A 20,177-nucleotide genomic window follows, 5' to 3' on the forward strand; every position below is an offset into this window, starting at 1 on the left:
TAGCTAATAAAGAAATTGTGGTATATACATATAATCTGGAATACAAGTAAGCAATAAAAGGAAGAATGGAATCCTGTTTTTTGCAACAAAGTGGATGCAACTGAAAACCATTATGCTTAGTGAAATAAGCCAGACCCAAAAAGACAAATATTATGTTTTCTCTGATATGTGGTAATTAATGTAGAATACCAAAAATAATGTATAGGAATGAAATTGATACCTTATTATATGATTGTTGCTTTTAGCCTTTGTTTATACTCCTATGGAAGTATAGTATTCCTACTTTTTACCCGTTGTATAATATTGTTAGTGGTGAATTATGCCTGTGATTATAGAGTATATTGAAAGTGTGTCTTTGCAAAAATTAAAGAAAAAAAGAAAATAAGGATGATTGAGAGAATGTGAAGGGGAGGGAGGGAGGTATGGCTATCTTCTTAGAACTGTACTTATGAAATACATTAAATCTGTTCTCTTTATAGTAACCAAAACATTTTTTAAAAAAGAAAAAACTAGCAAGAAAAGAACAATAAGTGTGTTGCCAGCATCCAAATAGGCATGAGACTCTGTATAGCTAAGGGGTTACATGACCACGACATATGGTTATCATCTTGAAATTGCACTGTAATTTTCATTGTTCTTAAATTATTTCAATCATCATGGATCTCATTTGTACCTCTACCTCCACACATCTGCTGGTTTCTCTCCTCCATTTTCTATCCCTACCCCTCGTAACACCCATGAAACATTTCTCCAAATCTCTCCCAGAAATTCCAAATTCATATCACTCTATTAAGCTCAGTCTATCAACTTCCCACCATCATCTTCATGTCTACCTTAGCATATCCAAAGCCACTCAAGGTGTCCACTGAATAAACTCAAATCCACTTCCCTCTAGCAGATCCATCTTCCTTTACATTCTTGGGCCCCAAGCATCTATCCACCCTACCCTTCTTTATCCCTGGAATTCAGAATTTATCTCCTCCACCATATATCTTTAGGGAGCCACTTCTCAAATTCTCAGACCTAATTAATTGCTCATTCTCACTCTAGCTCCTGCCACAATGTGCTTTTGTAATACTCTGTTGTGAACAAATCTACCCACAGTCAAGACCACTCTGAAAAATCTCCTTTCTCTTTCCATTGGGATCCAAAACTCCCTCCCCTAGGAGCTGCTACTTCTTTAACCTCTCCAAAAAGGGCTCTATTCGTATAGTGAGTACTTCACTCTCACTAGGTTCTATGCTAAGTGCATCACATAAATGATTCTCACAACAGCCCAGCAAGGTAGCTTCAATCAGTTCCTACATTTTACTAGAGAGACAATTGAATATTATAGAGACTGGGTAGTTTTTCCATCTGTTAAGCTTTAAGAAATTTGAAAATGCCATGCCCTGTGTGTGGGTTTGATAGCTCACATGTACTGCTCTATCCCAGCACTCTATACCAACCTACTCCTGTGTTAAATGTTCCTTCTTCCACTAGTGAAAATGGAGCAAAGCAGGAGAAAAAAGAAACATGGGCTTCTCAGAGCTCTTGAGCTCCAGGAAGACAGGGACTTTGCTTGTGCGTTGCTGTATTCCCAGAACCCTGAACACAGTACAGAAGAGGGGATCAGAATTTACTGTAGAGTACATGGATGAATTAAATTCAAATTTCTACATACACCAGTTAATCTCTCTGCAGTGTGAGCAACAATAAGATTCTTTGTAGATAGCTCACAAAGCACAACCATTACCTGATTCAGGGCCCACAAAAGTCCCATGAGTTTAGAATTATTATCACTCCTACTTTATAATACCAAAACATAATGTAGTGACATGAAGAAGTAAAGCAATGTTGCCCATTCATTCATTTGTCCATTTATCCATTTGGCATGTATGTGTTTGGTGAGCCCCTGCTACATTCCATTCCATGTTCTAGGTTCTGGGAAGTCAACAATGAACTGGACAAAGTCTCTGCCCTATGGAGTTTTAAGACTAGTGGAACTATGGAAATCAGTCTGGAGATTCCTCAGAAACCTGAATATAACCCTACCATTCGACCCAGCCATCCCACTCCTTGGAATTTACCCAAAGGAGTTTAAATTGATAAACAAAAAAGCGGTCTGCACCCTAATGTTTATTGCAGCACAATTCACAATAGCCAAGACCTGGAACCAACCTAAATGCCCATCAACGGTAGACTGGATAAAGAAATTATGGGATATGTATTCTTTAGAGTACTATACCGCAGTAAGAAACAACGAAATCCAGTCATTTGCAACAAAATGGAGGAATCTGGAACACATCATGCTGAGTGAAGTAAGCCAGTCCCAAAGGGACAAATACCATATGTTCTCCCTGATCGGTGACAACTGACTCAACACCAAAAAGGAAACCTCCTGAAGTGAAATGGACACTATGAGAAATGGTGACTTGATCAGCATAGCTCTGACTGCTAATGGACAACTTAATACATTATCCCTCATAGTATTTTTTTTGTCTGTTCTACTTAATACGACTGGTTTAATTCTGTAATTATCACACAGTTATTCTTAAGTGTTGAAAATTAACTGAAATGTGATCCCTGTTAAACATAAGAGTGGGAATAAGAGAGGGAAGAGATGTATAATTTGGGACATGCTCGGGCTGACTTGCCCCAATTGGTAGAGTTGGAAACATACCAGGGGATTCCAATTCAATCCCATCAAGGTGGCATGTGCCAATGCCATCTCACTACTCCAAGTGATCAATTTCAGTTCACAATTGATCATAATGAAAGGACTAAGAGTCAAAGGGAGCACATAAACAAGTCTAGTATCTGCTAACACCAACCGATAGAATAAATAAAGGGGAGAGTGATCCAACATGGGAAGTGAGATACTCAGCAGACTCATAGAATGGCGGATGTCCTAAATAGCACTCTGGCCTCAGAATCAGCCCTAAAGGCACTCGGATCTGGCTGAAAAGCCCATGAGAGTATTTCAGGCATGGAAAGCCAAGACACTCTGGCAAAAAGATCTCTGTGAGTGAGATCCCAGTGGAAAGAACAGGTCTTCAAAGAGGGAGGTGCCTTTCTCTGAAGGGAGGAGAGAACCTCCACTTTGACTATGACCGTGTCTGAACAAGATAAGAGTCGGAGAACTCAAGGGGCTTCCATAGCCTTGGAAACTCATAACTGGTGCATAGGGAGATTACTGATGCCATAAACAGGAGTGTCAATTGGTAAAGTCAACAACAGGAGTCACTGTGCACTTACTCCTCATGTAGGATCTCGGTCCTTAACGTGCTGTACACTGAGGCTTAATGCTATAACGAGTACTCAAACAGTATATTTCACTTTGTGTTTCTATGGGGGTGCAAACGACTGAAATCTTTACTTAATGTACACTAAACTGATCTTCTGTAAAAAAAAAAAAAAAAAGAAAGAAATTTTCAATTCCCAACTTGACTCTCACTGGGATTAAACATGACAATAGGTCTGATCTGATTTCATCATCATTTAAAAAAAATCATCTATTATTTTTCACTTTATGTTTCTGTGTGGGAGCAAACTGTTGAAATACTTACTTAAGGTATACTAAGCTGATCTTCTGTATATTAAGATAATCGAAAATGAATCTTGATGTGAATGGAAGGGGAGAGGGAGTGGGAAAGGGGAGGGTTGTTGGTGGGAGGGACGGTATGGGGAGGGAAGCCATTGTAACCCATGATTCATACTTTGGAAATTTATATTCATTAAATAAAAGATAAAAAAAAAAAAAAAAAAAAAAAGACTAGTGGAAAAGGAAGAAAAATCAATGAGAAAAACGTATTAATAATATAGTTCAAAGGGAAAAAAAGAATTTCTATTAAAAATAGTAAAGTATAAGGGAGATAGGGCTAGAGGTCCATATAGAGGGATAATATTTGAACAGATCCATGTGAACAAGCAGGAAAACCAAGCATACTCCTGGATGGCAGAGTGCAGGCAGGGAGAGTAGGGGACAGGAATAGGCATTTATGTACCAGGCTCATTTAAATAACACCCAACAAGGAAGACAGCTGGGGTACAGCCTGATGAAAGGAAAAAGTTATAAAGCTGTAGCCCTGCCCACAGCCCATGAAATGACTTTGTGCAAATAAGAAAAATACTAGGAGTCTTCAAAAAGTTCATAGAAAATGTGTATCATGAAAAACTTATGCATGGATTTCAAAATTTTTGCACCAAAAGAAACTTATCTTTCCATTCCACTTTACCACAAATTTTTGAAGCTTCCTGGTACATTACTCCCCCAAATACTTTATTTAAACTGCCAAAAAATTGTCTGGAGTAGTGCTCCTGGATTTGTGAAAACCACAGCTAGTACAACCATAAATGTGACTGTGGGCAGAAAATAAGATCAGGATAATGATAGGATTAAGAGTCAAAGGGATCAAATAAAAGTTAAAAAAATGAAAAAAAAAGAGTCAAAGGGATCACATAAACAAGACTAGTGTCTGCTAATACTAACAGAATTAAAAAGGAGAGAACGATCCAACATGGGAAGTGGGATACACAGCAGACTCATAGAATGGCAAATGCCCTAAATAGCACTCTGGCCTCAGAATCAGCCCTTAAGGCATTCAGATCTGGCTAAAAAGCCCATGAGAGTATTTCAGACATGGAAAGCCAAGACACTCTGGCAAAAAAAAAAAAAAAAAAAAAAAAAAAAAAAAAAAAAAAAACCACACACCTAAATGAAAGATCTCTGTGAGTGAAATCCCAGCAGAAAGAATGGGCCATCAAGGAAGGAGGTACCTTTCTCTGAAGGGAGGAGAGAACTTCCACTTTGACTATGGCCTTGTCTAAATAAGATCGGAGTTGGCGAACTCAAAAGGCTTCCATAGTCTTGGCAACTCATGACATGAGCCTCAGGTGATTACTGATGCCATAAACAAAAAAAGAGTGCCAATTTGTTAAGTCAACAAGGAGTCACTGTGCACTTACTCCCCATGTAGGACCTCTGTCCTTAATGTATTGTACTATGTGAATTAACGGTATAACTAGTACTCAAACAGTATTTTATACTTTGTGTTTCTGTGTAGGTACAAACTGTTGAAATCTTTACTTAGTATATACTAAATTGATCTTCTATATATAAAGATAATTGAAAATGAATCTTGATGTGAATGGGATGGGAGAGGGAGCAGGAGATGGGATGGTTGCAGGTGGGAGGGAGGCTATGGGGGGAAAAAGCCACTCTAATACAAAAGCTGTACTATGGAAATTTATATTTATTAAATAAAAGTTAAAAAAAAGAAAAGAGGATCAGGGAGAAGTCCCATCATGAGCTCCATTTGCAGGTCATTGGCCTCTAGATAGTCTTGAAAGTCATGCCCAGGAAGTGATAGTACAGCCAAAGATGAAAAGAGGCTCAAGACAGGATGAAGCAAAGTCTAATTGCTAGAGATTCAGAATAGAAGGATCCAGCAGGTGAAACCGGGAAGGATGGGCAGTGGGGTAAGAAAGGAACCAGAAGAGTGTGGTGTTCCACAAGCCAGAGGAATCATGTCTCAGAAGGAAAGAGTGAAGTGGCAACTCTGCTCAACAGCTAAGATAAAGCCTCAGAGTTTCCACTGGATGAACACTGTAGATGTGGAGTTTGTGTGGAGTACTGAGAGTGATGAGAGTAGATTAAAAGGAGAATAACAAATGACTAGTAACCCTAACCCTAACCCCTAACCCTAACCCTAACCTAACAAATGAGGAAATGGAGACACAACCAGAGTCAACTCTTATAAGGAGCTTATTCTCCAAAGGGGAACAAGATAGAGCTGAGCAAGGCATGGGGTTAACCTAGCAGGTAGTGCAGTCTGCTTAAATGTTGCTGGGACAGTATAGTAGAGATGAGTTATACAGAAGGAAGCAAGGAAAATTGCAGAAGTAAAACCTGTAACAGGTGAGAGGGGATGTGATCCAGTGTACAGGTAGAAAATCAGCCATAAGTAGGAGCAAGACTTCTCATTCAAGCAAAAGAAGGAGGTAAAGCATGAAGTTCAGATGCAGGGAGTATCATAGATTTGGTAGTGGAAGCCTACCAAACCCTTCTTTCAGTTGTTTTCATTTTCTCAGTGAAGGAGGAAGCAAGGCTTAGAGTGGTGGAGAGGAATCATCAGTGGGATGAGGAAGGATAAGAGTGAAATAGTTCTCTGGGGAGTGGGGAATTAATTGACAAGGTGGGTAAATTAACTCTACCAGGAAGGAATGAGAGCCAACTTCAGGTCTTTAAAGAAAGGCTGATCAACCAGGCCATATGCTGTTGGCAAGTCACATGCAACTGCTTGGGCACAGGTGCAGAACAGTGAAAGTTGGATTGAAACAGGGTTGGAGCTCTGCCAACAAGTACAAAGAAGGGAGATATGGACAAGGAGGTTGAGTGACGTGCAAGAAAATGTATGTAAGACTGTCCACTGGATAGGAAGAAATGAGATTGAAGATCTGAGAAGAGTCAAAGATTTGTTGGAGTTGAGATACCAAAAGGAATGGGCTGGCATAGGATATGTTGGGAAGAAAATATGTGATGTGAATGGAAACTGAGATGTTGAGGGAATAGGCAGTACTCACAAAGCCTAGGATATGACCATGGAGTAAAAGTCTGACTTGGGTCCAAAGGGAAGATCCCTCAGCTGAGAGGCCAAGTGGTGGATGAATCATCAAGAGGAATTCAGAATACAGAAAACAAGGAGCAAAGTGGTGGTGCTAAACTTATCAATAAATGAGGGGTAGAAAGAGGAGGAAAGTCAACCATGCAAAAGAGTGAGCAGGGGCCGGTGCTGTGGCGTAGCAGTTAAGGCTGCCATCTGCGGTTTCAGCATCTCATATGGGCCCCAGTTCAAGTCCCAGCTGCTCCACTTCAGATCCACTCTCTGCTATGTCCTGGGAGGACAGTAGAAGAGGGCCCAAGTCCTTGGGCCCTGCACCCATGTGGGATCCTTGGAAGAAATCCCTGACTTCAGATTGGCACAGCTCCAGCCATTGCAGCCAATTAAGGAGTGAACCAACAGATGGAAGACTCTCTCTCTCTCTCTCTCTCTCTCTCTTCCTCTTTCTCTTTCTCTCTCTCTGCCTCTCTGTAACTCTGCCTTTCAAATAAATAAATAAATAAATCCTAAAAAAAAAAAAAGAGTTGGTAGAATTAAGCAGAGCCCCATGATCTGGCTTCCAAATGTGCTACTGGGTACTTTGGAAAATTATAAGAACAAAGTCCTGGATGCATCTGGGGGAGGAAAGGTGGAGAGCTCCTGCTTCCAGGTAGAACCTAGGAAGAAAGTAGGAGAGAAAAATACACCACTGAGTAGGCTGCAAGAAGAGGAGGAAAATATTCCAGAAATAGATTGAAACTAAGGGGAGCCAGGCGCCGCGGCTCACTAGGCTAATCCTCTGCCTGTGGTGCCGGCACACCGGGTTCTAGCCCTGGTTGGGGCGCTGGATTCTGTCCCGGTTGCTCCTCTTCCAGGCCAGCTCTCTGCTGTGGCCCGGGAGTGCAGTGGAGGATGGCCCAAGTCCTTGAGCCCTGCACCTGCATGGGAGACCAGGGGAAGCACCTGGCTCCTGGCTTCGGATCAGCGTGGTGCACCGGCAGCAGCGGCCATTGGGGGGTGAACCAATGGAAAAGGAAGACCTTTCTCTCTTTCTCTCTCTCTGTCCACTCTGCCTGTCAAAAAAAAAAAAAAAAAGAAAAGGAAAGGAAAGAAACTAAGGGGATCTGCTTATGTCACTGAAAGCTCAGTAGAAGGGTTTGTAGGGCTGGAGAGAGTTGTGCTTGAATTTGAGAATGTTGATAAAGGCCACAAGAGGGAGACTGCCTGGAATGTTGGGTTGCTTATGGCTTCTGAGATACACCACCATGCTGTGGCTAGAGTTCAATGGGAAATGAGTCTTAAGCGGCTATATATGGGGTGGCTATTTACAATAGGGGCTGACCTGGGAGTACAGGGTTGGGGAACATTAGGGAGAAGAAGCAAGAGTTCTCTTCAGAGGCATAAATAGAAGCCCAAGTGTTTTCTTTCTGGTCTGACTTATTCTGGAGGCTCTCTCATTCTAAACTCCTCTTTGCGGATGAGCTCTTGACTTCCTGGCCTGGGGAAGTCAGCATGACCCATGTAGCATTCAGTTGCTTGGATCAGCTTCTCATCTCTGTGCCAGCAAAACATGTCTCTACACCTAGAAAAAACAGGCCATGGAAATAAATATTTTGGGGACAGTTCTAGTTGAGTTCTGCCAAATCTGGCTTAGCACGAAAGGCTTTTCATAGCATGAGCAGTAAATAAAACAGCCTGAGCTTTATTTTCAGCGAAAACATTCAGACACCCCTCCCTGGTTGACAAAAACATGGGAAAGAAAACATGAAATGGGGGAATAGAACCTGAGCCAAAGGCCATGGAAGCAACTCTCAACTCTCTCTCTCTCTCTCTCTCTCTCTCTCTCCCATCCCCAATCATGTTTTCCTATAACTCTGTCCTTAAACATTCTTCTCACCTCCTGGGATGTGGTTCTTTCCCTTGGGTGCCTGACAAATCCCTGCTCAGTCTTCAAGACTCAATTCAAATGCTGCTTCCCCTTAGGAGTGCTCCCAGACCAGCCTCTCAGTCCCCTGGCTGAGTCCCCTGGCGATATGGGAGTAAACCTTCCTATACAGATACATGCAAACCTCACTCACTTCTTCACTCTAGCCACACTGCATCCTTTCAGCTCCTTATAATCACCTCCTCTACACCACAAGGTCACTGAATGTCCCTACCTGCTCTTTGGGAGCCAGTGAAGTCCTGTGGATCCCTTAGCTCTCATCTGGAACATCACATCCTTGGGAAAGCTTTCCTACTTCTCTCATGCCTCTCTCCTTCATAGGACTTGTCTCACTGGGTTTCATGAATAATGTGTGTGACTGATTGATTGGTGTCCATCTTCCCAAGTAATCCAATAGCTCCTTGAAGGCACAGCCTGGCACAAGGTTTTACCCATAGCAGGAATCTTATATGTATTTGATGAATGGAGTGAATGATGAACCAATGAATGATAAATAACAACATTTGCACACGTGCAAGCCAGAGATTTCACAAAGAGAACAACTAGAGTCTAGGCTGTCCTTCTTCCTCAAGGTTGTTGCTGCCACTGGCTACATTTCTGTGTGTACAGTGGGATCAGAGAGATGGTTGCAGTCTTACCCTGGGAAACAGCCTCAGAGATAGAGATTTGCCTGCAGAAATGCTATTGGGATGGCTCTCAGGGTCAACATCCCAAAGAGAGTGAGAAAGACACAACTAGGCAGAAACAGCAATTGAACGCAGCCTAAAAGAGGCCTAGTGGATAGTGGAACTTAGGGGAGCTCTAGAGCTGAAATGGGACTTTGGGGCTCTTTTTGAACTAAACCAAGGGCCTGACCTTTGTAAACTGTGTTGACCATCATTGGAATGAGGCTGCCCTTGGGAAGGGGACATGACCTTGGGTGAAGTGCCTCTCTTTGGCTGAGGACAATTCTCAAACAAAAACTCAGCTGGGCACTATACGCTGCCAACCTGGCCAGCAGCTGGGGAATGATTGTCTCAGTCCTGAGAGAGAAAGATGAGGGTGATGCTCAATAGCATCTACTTCAAGGATCCCTTTGTAGTCTGCTTCCCAGCCACACTTGGACTTGGCCTCCAGTTAGAGACTCTTATTCATTAGATGCTAGGTTACTTTTCCAACAAAACTTCCTTAAACAGCTATTATATAATTAACACTGAGCTTCAGCAAGCCCATAAAAAAATCTAGTTCTCCCTAACAGTTCCTCTAAGAGGAATCAAGAATACTAACAATAAAAGCTGGCCAGGCACTTTTCATGTGCCAAACACTACAGTAAACACATTTTAGACTCATTTTACCCTTATACTCCTTTGTGAGATTGACATTATTTTCCACATTTTCAAATGCAGAGAATGAAGCTAAAAGTTTAAGTGATTTGCCAAAAGGTCACATGGTACATAAGCAGGAAAGTCCTGACTGACTCCCAAGTCCCTGACCTTAGACACCACCTTCACTGCATCCCTCTAAAGATAGAAACTTCTTCCAAGAACACTTTGCATATCCTTATATCTATCTGCTGGAAATGCATTCAGTTGCAAGTAATAGCAATTCCAACCTAAGTGACTAAAACAAATCCAACTTTAGCATTCTCATATTACAAAATACCTGGAGGTTGAACTACAGGATACCACATGTATATTCAAGTCAATAAGAAGGAGAAGAAGTGACATTAGTGATGAGTTTCTTCTCTTTTTACCAAGAAAAAAGACTAAAAATTTCCCAGAAGACATCCTCATACTTCCCCTGATATCTCATTGATAAGATTATTCATATGATTACCTTTCTGCTTGGGAAACAAGAAAAAGTTTCTCTGAACCATGGCAGGTGAGGGGTCTGGATATGGGCTCTAAATGGCCAATCAGTGTGCCTGACAGTCATCATTTGTACACATGACTATCTCTGTCACTAATCAGGCAAAGAAACCCCTTCTCCCTCAGGTTTGCATCTCCAAAGTTCCCGACACATAGAGAAACAGGAGTTCAATTAATATGTGCTCTACAGCATTAACCCATTCCCCAGCTCCTTCTCCAGGGTTGACCCCCCAGGGATGAGCTACAAAGTCTTATGGATAGTCCCATTATCCAGGCCATAGCCCCACTGGCCATGGGAAGAACACACATCTGGGATCACCAAAAGTGTGTATGCTTTTGGGGTTCATATCCAGTCTTCAGAGCATCATCCGGGGTTCCTAAGTGGTCAAAGGAAGGGTGTAGAGAATTACGGGAGATCCTGATAAATTTTACTGAAGCCCAGGGGTCTTCATTTAGCTGTGGTGATGGAAAGAAGATGGATCTGTAACTCATGAGACCTAATTCTAGTCCAACATTTTCTCATAACTAAGTGTAGTCTGGAGAAAGTTGCTTCACACCTCCAGGCACCAATGTCCTTTTCTGTAAAATAATGACCATCCAACTATGGCAATGATTTGTTCTAAGGATAAGGAGCGTTGATGTCTTCCTCTTCGCTTTTAGAAATTAGATCACAGAGAGTGAAAATGACTGACACAGGTTTTCCTGCGAGATCCAAATGGAGTTGTCTAAATGAACATTTGCACAAGCACAGGAAATAACGATGGAAAACCACATACTCACAAACTCTGCCACCCTCTCTATTGAGTGACTTGTTGCTGATCTGAAAAGGGTTCAGAACACCTGCAGGCTGACGTATCACTGGCATCGTCACTGGATCAAACCCAAGTGTGTCATTTTCTGGTATCTAGGCAGTCAACTTATACTGAGCCACAGTCCTGAAAGAACCTTCTCATTCTAATGGATGTCAACAACATCAGGCACACCAGCAACACTGGTGTCAAAGCTTGCTGCAGGCAATCACAGAGCCTTTTAATTAGTCCTGGTGAAAATCTGAGCTCCTCACAGCTGCCCTGCTTCCTGCGCCCCTTAGGTCTGAATCAGTGTTGCCCAGCTCTAACATGACAGCACTAAGAGGGCATCATCTGTTGAGAAAACACAGAAGATCAAAAAGCTGCTCTGGATTCACCAGCGTTTCTAAATAAATTTGTGCTGTACCCACCAGAATGGGTTCTACCTATATTTTCAAAACTGTGATTTTGAAGCGTGAATTCATTTAGTCTAAAACATCACAGCTTATTGTTCACGGGTTGGGAACCCCTGTTTAGAACTCAACAAAGAACAGGTGGGGTGGGCATCTAATATCTGTGTGTTCTGCATCCACAAATGCAACCAATCTTTGGATGAAAATACTGAGAAAAAACTGCATCTGTACTGAACATGTACAGACTTTCTTCTTGTCATTGTTCTCTTGTCACAATACAGCAACTATCGGGGCCAGTATTATGGCACAGCAAGTCAAACTGCTACCTGCAATGCCAGTATCCCATTTGGGTGCCAGTTCAAGTCCCAGCTGATCCAGCTCCCTGCTAATGTGCCTGGGAAAGCATCAGAAGATGGCCCAAGTGCTCAGGCCCCTGCACTCATGTAGGTGGCCCAGATGAAGCTCCTATCTCCTGGCTTTGGCATGGCACAGCCCTCTCCCTCTCTCTCTCCCTCTCCCTTTCCTCCTCCCTCTCCCTCTCCCTCTCTCTCCCTCTCCCTTTCCTCCTCCCTCTCCCTCTCTTTCTCTTTCTCCCTCTCTCCCTCTCTCCCTCCCTCTCCCCCTGCCCTCTCTCTCCCTCTCCCTCTCTGTCTCTCTCTTCCTCTCTCTCTCCCTCTCCCTCTCCCCCTACCCTCTCTCTCCCTCTCCCTCTCTCTCCCTCTCCCTCTCTCTCTCTCCCTCTCCCCCTTCTCTCTCCCTCTCCCCCTACCCTCTCTCTCCCTCTCCCTCTCCCTCTCCATCTCCCTCTCCCTCTCCCTCTTTCTCTCCCTTTCCCTCTCTTCTCTGTAGCTTTGGCCTTCAAATAAATACATAAATCTTTTAAAAAAAAATACAAGAATGGCTTACATGGAATTTACATAGCATTAGGTATTATAAGTACTCTAGAGATGATTTAAAGTCTTTGGGAAGATACATGGGTAGGGATCAATCAGCCAACAAGCCATATGAGGCCCATGAAATCATTGTGTCTGACCCTGTCAAGGAAATGACAGGCAGGACTTAAAATTCAATAAATTCATAGCACTCTAATTTTTAAGCTGATAATTTTGCATGGCCCATGATTGATGTCCTAAATACCCAAATGGCCCTTGGCAAAATAAAGTTCTCCCACCCCTGTAACACAAATACTTTACCATTTCATATGAGAAACTGGACCATCTAGATTTTGGCATCCATGGGGGGATCCTGAAACTACTTTGGTCCTACACTTGAATATTCTGCTTTAATTAAATGTTCTGTAGCCTGAACACTGACTGCAGCATACAACCACATTGAGAACCATTGCTACAGGAGAAGGAGTTTGGCTGGATAAAGTAGAAAAACTGACTCATATTCTGCCACAGACCCCCTGTCTCATACTCACTGCAGGCACCATTATTGCTAGAGGTGCTCCTCCTGTTAAGCCCAGAGGTTGCTGTTCACTCTCTCAACACATCATCCAATGACCACTATCAGTGATTCCACATTGCACACGGGTTGGGATCTTTTTAGCATTAGGATTAGGTGAGTCTTGGGTCCCATATCCAAAATTCTTTGAATCCGAGATTTCCTCTTGCAATAAGAACAGATAATAGAGTTCACAATTCAACTGGTGGAAAACTGGTGTGATGTCATCATAATAATGCCGATAAGCAATGTGTTAGCCCACACTGATGTAACCAACCTGTGCTTACCCAGTCACTTGGCCAAAAAGCTTTGTTCTACTGTCTGGAAATCAAGGATTCAAATATTTATTTTGACTGTTTGATAGACCAAATCTACTACAAGCCTCCTTTAGATGATGATAAAGAAATTGACAACCTGACTGACAGAAAATCTAATTCAATCACAACAGAAAAAAAAAATGATCACTAACATGGCTGCAACTCAGTATATTTGAAATTGTCTAATGTCAAACAACTTTCTAAGCTGAAATAACACTTCCTGGATTTTTTTTTGCTTTGTTCATTTTGGCTTTAGAATGGAAGAGTATTTTTTATTTTTATTTATTTATGAATGCATTTTTCCATAGACACAACTTTAGGAATACAGTGGTTCTTTCCCCCATGCCCCCCACCCTGCTCCCTTCCCGCCTCCCATCTCCTTCTTCATTATGGATCATTTTTAGTATGACTTTATATAGAGAGGACCAACTCTATGCTAATCATAGATTTCAACAATTTGCCCCGACGCCCACACACAACATATAGAGCACAGTTTTGGGAGAGAATTTGCAGTCAATTTTCATATTGCAATTCAATAGGGACAGAGGTCCTAATTGGGGAGCAAGTGCACAGTGACTATTGTTGTTCCTTTAACAATTAACACTCTTTTTTATGACGACAGTGATCATCCAAGGCTCTTGTCGTGAGCTGCCAGGGCTATGGAGGCCTTTTGTGACCATAGACTCCGTCGTCATTTGGACACAGCCATAAGCAAAGAGGATGTTCTCCTCTCCCTTCAGAGAAGAGTGTCTCCTTCTTTGATGACCCTAGAATGGAAGAGTATTGATTGTAGGTGAATTTACAGCTAAGCCAATGAGCAGGGAAAAGGTTTTACTTTTAGTTTCAACACCATGCTTTTGTTTTTCAGCATTGCCAGAGCATAAATATGAAGATACAGCCACAATAAGTTATAATAAACAATATAATCATACAGACCAATTCATAGATGGTACTTTCTGAAGCACTTTCTGAGCAATATCCCATAACTCCTCATAACTACCACTAAGGTGCTAAGCAAGCAATGAAAAATTGCTGAGTCTCTCATCCAAAAAGTCTCCAGCCCATCTAAGGTGGAAGTTTCTTCGAGTTGTGATTCTCAGGACCACACTATGGCAGAGAGGTAAGCCACCACTTGTGATGCCAGCATCCTATATGGGACCAGCTGCTCCACTTCCAATCTAGCTCCTTGCTAATGGCCTGGGAGAGCAGTGGAAGACAACCCAAGCGCCTGGGCCCTTGCCACCCACATGGGAGACTTGGAAGAAGTTTCTGGCTCCTGGTTCCTGGCTTTAGCCTGGCCCAGCCCCAGTTGTTGCAGCCATCTGAGGAATGAACCAGTTGATGGATGTCTCTCTGTTTCTCCCTCTCTCTGTAACTCTGACTTCAAATAAATAAATAAATATTAAGAAAAAAAAGAGTGGAGATTCTCAACGTCGAAGTGTCAGAGACACTTTAGACCCAGTCTTTTCCAGGTTGATTTTTTTCAAGGAAACAAAAAGAGGACCAGTCAATACCTTCCAACTAACACAGAGCACAGAAATATCAAATCATTCAAATACTCTTCAACCATGGTTCTCAACTTTTGCTAAGAGTTTCCTAAAAAGCTTTGAAAACACTGATGCTTACATTCTACCTTAGAGATTCCAATATAATTTGTCTTAAAGACAGCCCAAGCATCAAGAGTTTTTAAATCGGTGACTCTTAGGCACACCTAGTATCAAGCACCCCAGCCTGAGGGAAAGAGCACCACATTAAGAGGAGAGAGTGCACATAAAGAAAGATGTGCAATTTCTCCCCTTATCCTCAGCTACTCAGACACACTGCTGTTTGGCTGAGCTAAGAATTAGGAGTCAGGAGGTAGGGAACCCTGGGAGAAAGATCAGGAGCAAACCCAGAAAAAATGAGCCACAGTCACAGTCACAAAAGCCAACACCACAGCTCAGAGAGGCAAGCACTTTGTCAAGGGCTGTTCTGGCAAGAAGCAGAGGTGCTGGGTAAGAGGACTTTGGAACCAAACTCCAGGAAAAGCAGTACATGAACTAGCAGAGTCAGAAGACCTTTGATGGTGAGAACTCTACTCATCAGCTTATTCACTCAGCTAAACAGAAGCCCCGAATGGGAGACAGAACTAAATCTTGTAGTGAAATCACACAAATGTGATGGAAGTAATAAATGGGAAATTCTGAAAACCAGTGACCAGCATGTTTGTTTACATTTTGCCCCCTGGAACAGGGAGACCTTTGAATGTCTGCTCCGCTCCATGTGTCTGTTTTCCACATGTCCCAAGAGCGAATACAAGGGGGAAAGGGAAAAAATGGACTTTGAAGAAGTTTGGCCCATAAAACCCACTGGTCAAACATCCCCTTTGCCTGGTGCCAGATGCTTAGCTTTCATGTAGTCATAGCACAGCAGCTTGGTATGAAAAATACTGGCCTCTGAAGATCACTTTATAGTTCAGAGTCCCTAAGGCAACCTTCTTGGAATAATTTTGCCATCATCTGGGAACTCTGTTTTCCAGCCCAGCATTAAGTTAATTTAAAATAAATGACCACTTCAGTGTCTTTGTGTCATATAACATGGGGAGTCATTTCAAGGGAAAGGTAGATGCCTAACAGAGCTATGGAACATATCCTGAGCTGACACCTGTTTTATACAAAAATTCCAAGGTTTATAGAAACACATCATTAAGTTGCAAATATGGGAGCTGAGTTTTTGCTCTGTAAACAATGTTAGTTTGTGAAGGGCTTCAAAAATTTTCTTGGGTTGAAAAACACATTTGACAATATGTAAATAGCAAAAGAAAAATGCAAAAATCCACTACAAATAATAATTCCCATATTCAACACAGGGAAATAATATATCAGTAATCATTGGGGTTTGTGCTTATCCAGATTCTCTCCAAGGAGGTCATGATTCCCCCAAGACGGCAAAGCACCACCTTCACATAAATAGCTGCCCCCTAGGCTAGTTTTTGCATAAAAGTGGCAGGGAGGGTGTCAGTGTGCTTAGTATACTCCTCCTGACTCTTTACCCATCCTTCTCCTTTCCTAATTTTCTGACCTCTCCTGTTAGATCCTAGTTTCCAGTCATTTCAATAAAATGGATCAATCTGGAAAATATCATACTTAGTGAAAATAAGCCAGTCCCAAAAGGACAAATAGCATACGTTCTCCCTGATCTGTGATAACTAATTGAGCACCTAAAAGGTAATCTATAGAAGTGAAATTGACACTTTCAGATGCAATGACTTTGAAAAGCCCTTGTCTTGACTGTTGAGGAACAGTTTTTTTTTTTTTTCATACTATTTGTTGAGCTCTTAGTATAGAGTTAACCAAGTATATAAAGTTAATTGAAAATAGATCTTAGGAAAAAATAAGCATGGAAATAGGAGTGGGGGGAGGAAGCAGGGTTGGAGTGAGGGATGGGAAGAATCACTATGTTCCTAAAGTTGTACTTACAAAAGGCATTATGTTTATATTCCTTAAATAAAAGGTTTCGGGAGGGGGGGAGGGAGGGCTCAGGTTTAGTGGCATAAAACAACAAAAATAAAATAAATTACTAATTCCCATAATCAGGACCATATCAAGTATTAGCGAATTCTAAAGACTACAATCACAGCAGATGCCAACTTCCCACAACTCAACATCAGCTGGTCTCAGAGTCAATGGAACAGACAAGCATGCAACTTTCACGTGTATGTTGCAGACACTCAGAGATTGGACTGATGCCATGGGATTAGAATCAATTCACATTGAAACATTTATGGAAAGCACTGTATTCTAGAATATTTTCATTTATAGATCAGTATCCGGGCAGCTTCACAGCCAGCCTTAAATCCAGCTCTCAGTCCAGGGTTTGTGCATCAGTCCAGGGCCATGAATAGGAGTTCCTGCCTCTATTTTATGTCCCTTCAAATAAATTCCAGTTTTTGTGGTTTACCTTGTCCTCACTGCCATTCAACCTCTGAAATCCAAAAGGGACTCCCCTGTGCTTCATAAAGTTTGGGAAGTAGGAGAAGATGAAAACCCAGGCTCCTGCATTAACACAGCCACCCTACAATGCACTGTTGCTTTGGATGCACAGTTTGAGCTACTAGAGGGGGCTAGCAACCTCTGAAGGCCATGTGCTGACTCTGTTGCATCCCTTCCAGGGTATACTGGGAGGTTCTTGTCACTGCAAAGATTTTTTTTTTTTCAGTAGAAGCCAGTGCCACCAGTGTTGTGCACTCCCAAGTGAAAAAAGGGATAATTAAGTTGGTGATATTATCACTTCACCCTTATGATGTGTGTCTTGGGAGGAGAGGAAATGAGCTCACCCCTCACAAAGGGGGTGAATTCAATAACAACCTGCCTGTGATGAACCCACTCAGAAATAGGTCACTGTCCCCAAAGCACAGGCGAAGACTGAGTTTTGGGGATCCCCAAGGGCAAACATGCTGGCCAGAAACACAAGAAGAGAAATGAGACCTCATCCTGCCCTTGACACTGACTGATCACCCACAGGCAGCACTGAGCCTCAAGTTTATCTCCTCATTTGTAATGCAAGGAGAAAAATCTCAACCATCCACCTAATGCACTTCAAGTACTTGGGAAATATTATAATATAACGCAATTCAGTTTTCCATGCCCTGCTATTTCAAATGGGACATCAATAAGTGAACCAAATGAATTCTCTTTCAACTTAATAGCTCGGCAGAAAACTAATGAATCTTTACTGCAAACAGAAACACCAATACTGGTGGTTTTGCTGAACAAGAAAAGTTTTTATAATATCAAAAGTTCTTTGCAGGGGCCATTGCTGTGACACAGCCAGTTAAGCTGCTGCCTATAGCACCAGCATCCTATATGGCAGCTGGTTCGAGTTCCAGCTGCTCTACTTCCAATCCAACTCCCTGCTAATGGCCTGGGAAAAGCAGCAGAAGATGGCCCAAGTTCTTGAGTCCCTATACCCATGTGAAACACCCAGAAGCTACTGGCTTCTGGCTTCAACTCAGCCCAGCCCTCACTGTTGCAGCTATCTGGGGAGTGAGCCAGCATATGTAAGATCTATTCCTCCCTTGCTCTCTCTTTTTCTCTTCTCTCTCCCTGAAATTCTGCCTTTCAAATAAATAAATAAATATACTTTTAAAAGTCCTCTGCAGGAAAACAATGATGAAGGAGTTAACTGTCATGTTTGTTGACTTAAAAGCTCAAACCCAAAATTAGTAGGAGGAAAAACATAAAATAAAGAGAAGAACTAAACAAAAATGAAGCAAAACAAAAAATACAAAATAACAGTGAAATGAAGAGCTGGTTATTTGAAAAGATAAACAACATTGATACACCACTGGAGGCCGGCACCGCAGCTCACTAGGCTAATCCTCCGCCTGTGGCGCCGGCACCCCAGGTTCTAGTCCCGGTTGGGGCACCGGATTCTGTCCCGGCTGCTCCTCTTCCAGTCCAGCTCTCTGCTGTGGCCTGAGAAGGCAGTGGAGGATGGCCCAGGTCCTTGGGTCCTGCACCCCATGGGAGACCAGGAGGAAGCACCTGGCTCCTGGCTTTGGATTGGCGCAGTGCACTGGCCACAACATGCCAGCCGTGGCAGCCACTTGTGGGGTGAACCAATGGAAAAAGGAAGACCTTTCTCTCTGTGTCTCTCTCTCTCTCTCTCTCTCACTGTCTAACTCTGCCTGTCAAAAAAAAAAAAAAAGATACACCATTGGCACAACTAATCAAAAAAAGAGAGAGAAAACCAAAATTAATAAATTCAGAGATGAAGAAGGATATGTAACAATGGATAGCACAGAAATAAAAAGAAGCATCAGGAATTACAACAAACAGCTTCATTCCAACAAACTGGAAAATCTAGAAGAAATAGATAGGTTCTTGGACACATACAATCTACCAAATTGAGTCATGAAGACAGAAAACCTAAACAAACAAACAAGGTAGAGATTGAATTGATAATGAAGGCCCTCACAACAAAGAAAAGCCCAGGACCAGATGGCTTCACTGCTGAATTCTATCAGACTTTTACAAAAGAATTAATTCCAATTTTATTCAAGCTATTCAAAACAATTGAAAGGGAGGAGATCCTCCCAAACTCCTTATATGAAGTCAGCATTATCTTAATTCCTAAACCAGAAAAACGAACAACAGAGAAAGAGAACTATAGATCAATATCCCTGAAGGACATAAATGCAAAAATCCCCAACAAAATACTAGCTAATCAAATTCAACAATACATTAGAGAGATCACTCACTTGGATCAAGTGGGACTTATCCTATGAAAATCAATAAATGTGATATATCACACTAACAAATTGCAGAATATAAACCATGTGATTACCTCAATAGATGCAGATAAAGCATTTGATAAAATACAACATCCTTTCATGGAAAATCTTAAGAAAATTCAGTATAAAAGGAACATTCCTCAAAAAAATCAAATCAGTTTATGACAAACCCACAACCAGCATCTCATTGAATGGGGAAAAGTTGGAACATTTTCACTAAGATCTAGAACCAGATAAGAATGACCATTTTCACCACTGCTATTCAACATAGTCTTGGAAGTTTTAGCCAGAGCCACTACACAAGAAAAAAAAATCAAAGAGATACAACTATAATGGAGAAAGTCAAATTTCCCTATTTTCAGATGACATGATTCTTTTTTTTTTTTTTTGACAGGCAGAGTTAGACAGTGAGAGAGAGAGAGAGAGACAGAGAGAAAGGTTTTCCTTTTCTGTTGGTTCACCCCCCAAATGGCCATTACAGCCAGCACACTGCGCCAATCCGAAGCCAGGAGCCAGGCGCTTCCCCCTGGTCTCCCATGCAGGTGCAGGGCCCAAGCACTTGGGCT

Source organism: Oryctolagus cuniculus, chromosome 6 (assembly GCF_964237555.1).
Source record: "Oryctolagus cuniculus chromosome 6, mOryCun1.1, whole genome shotgun sequence".
Taxonomy (NCBI): domain Eukaryota; kingdom Metazoa; phylum Chordata; class Mammalia; order Lagomorpha; family Leporidae; genus Oryctolagus; species Oryctolagus cuniculus.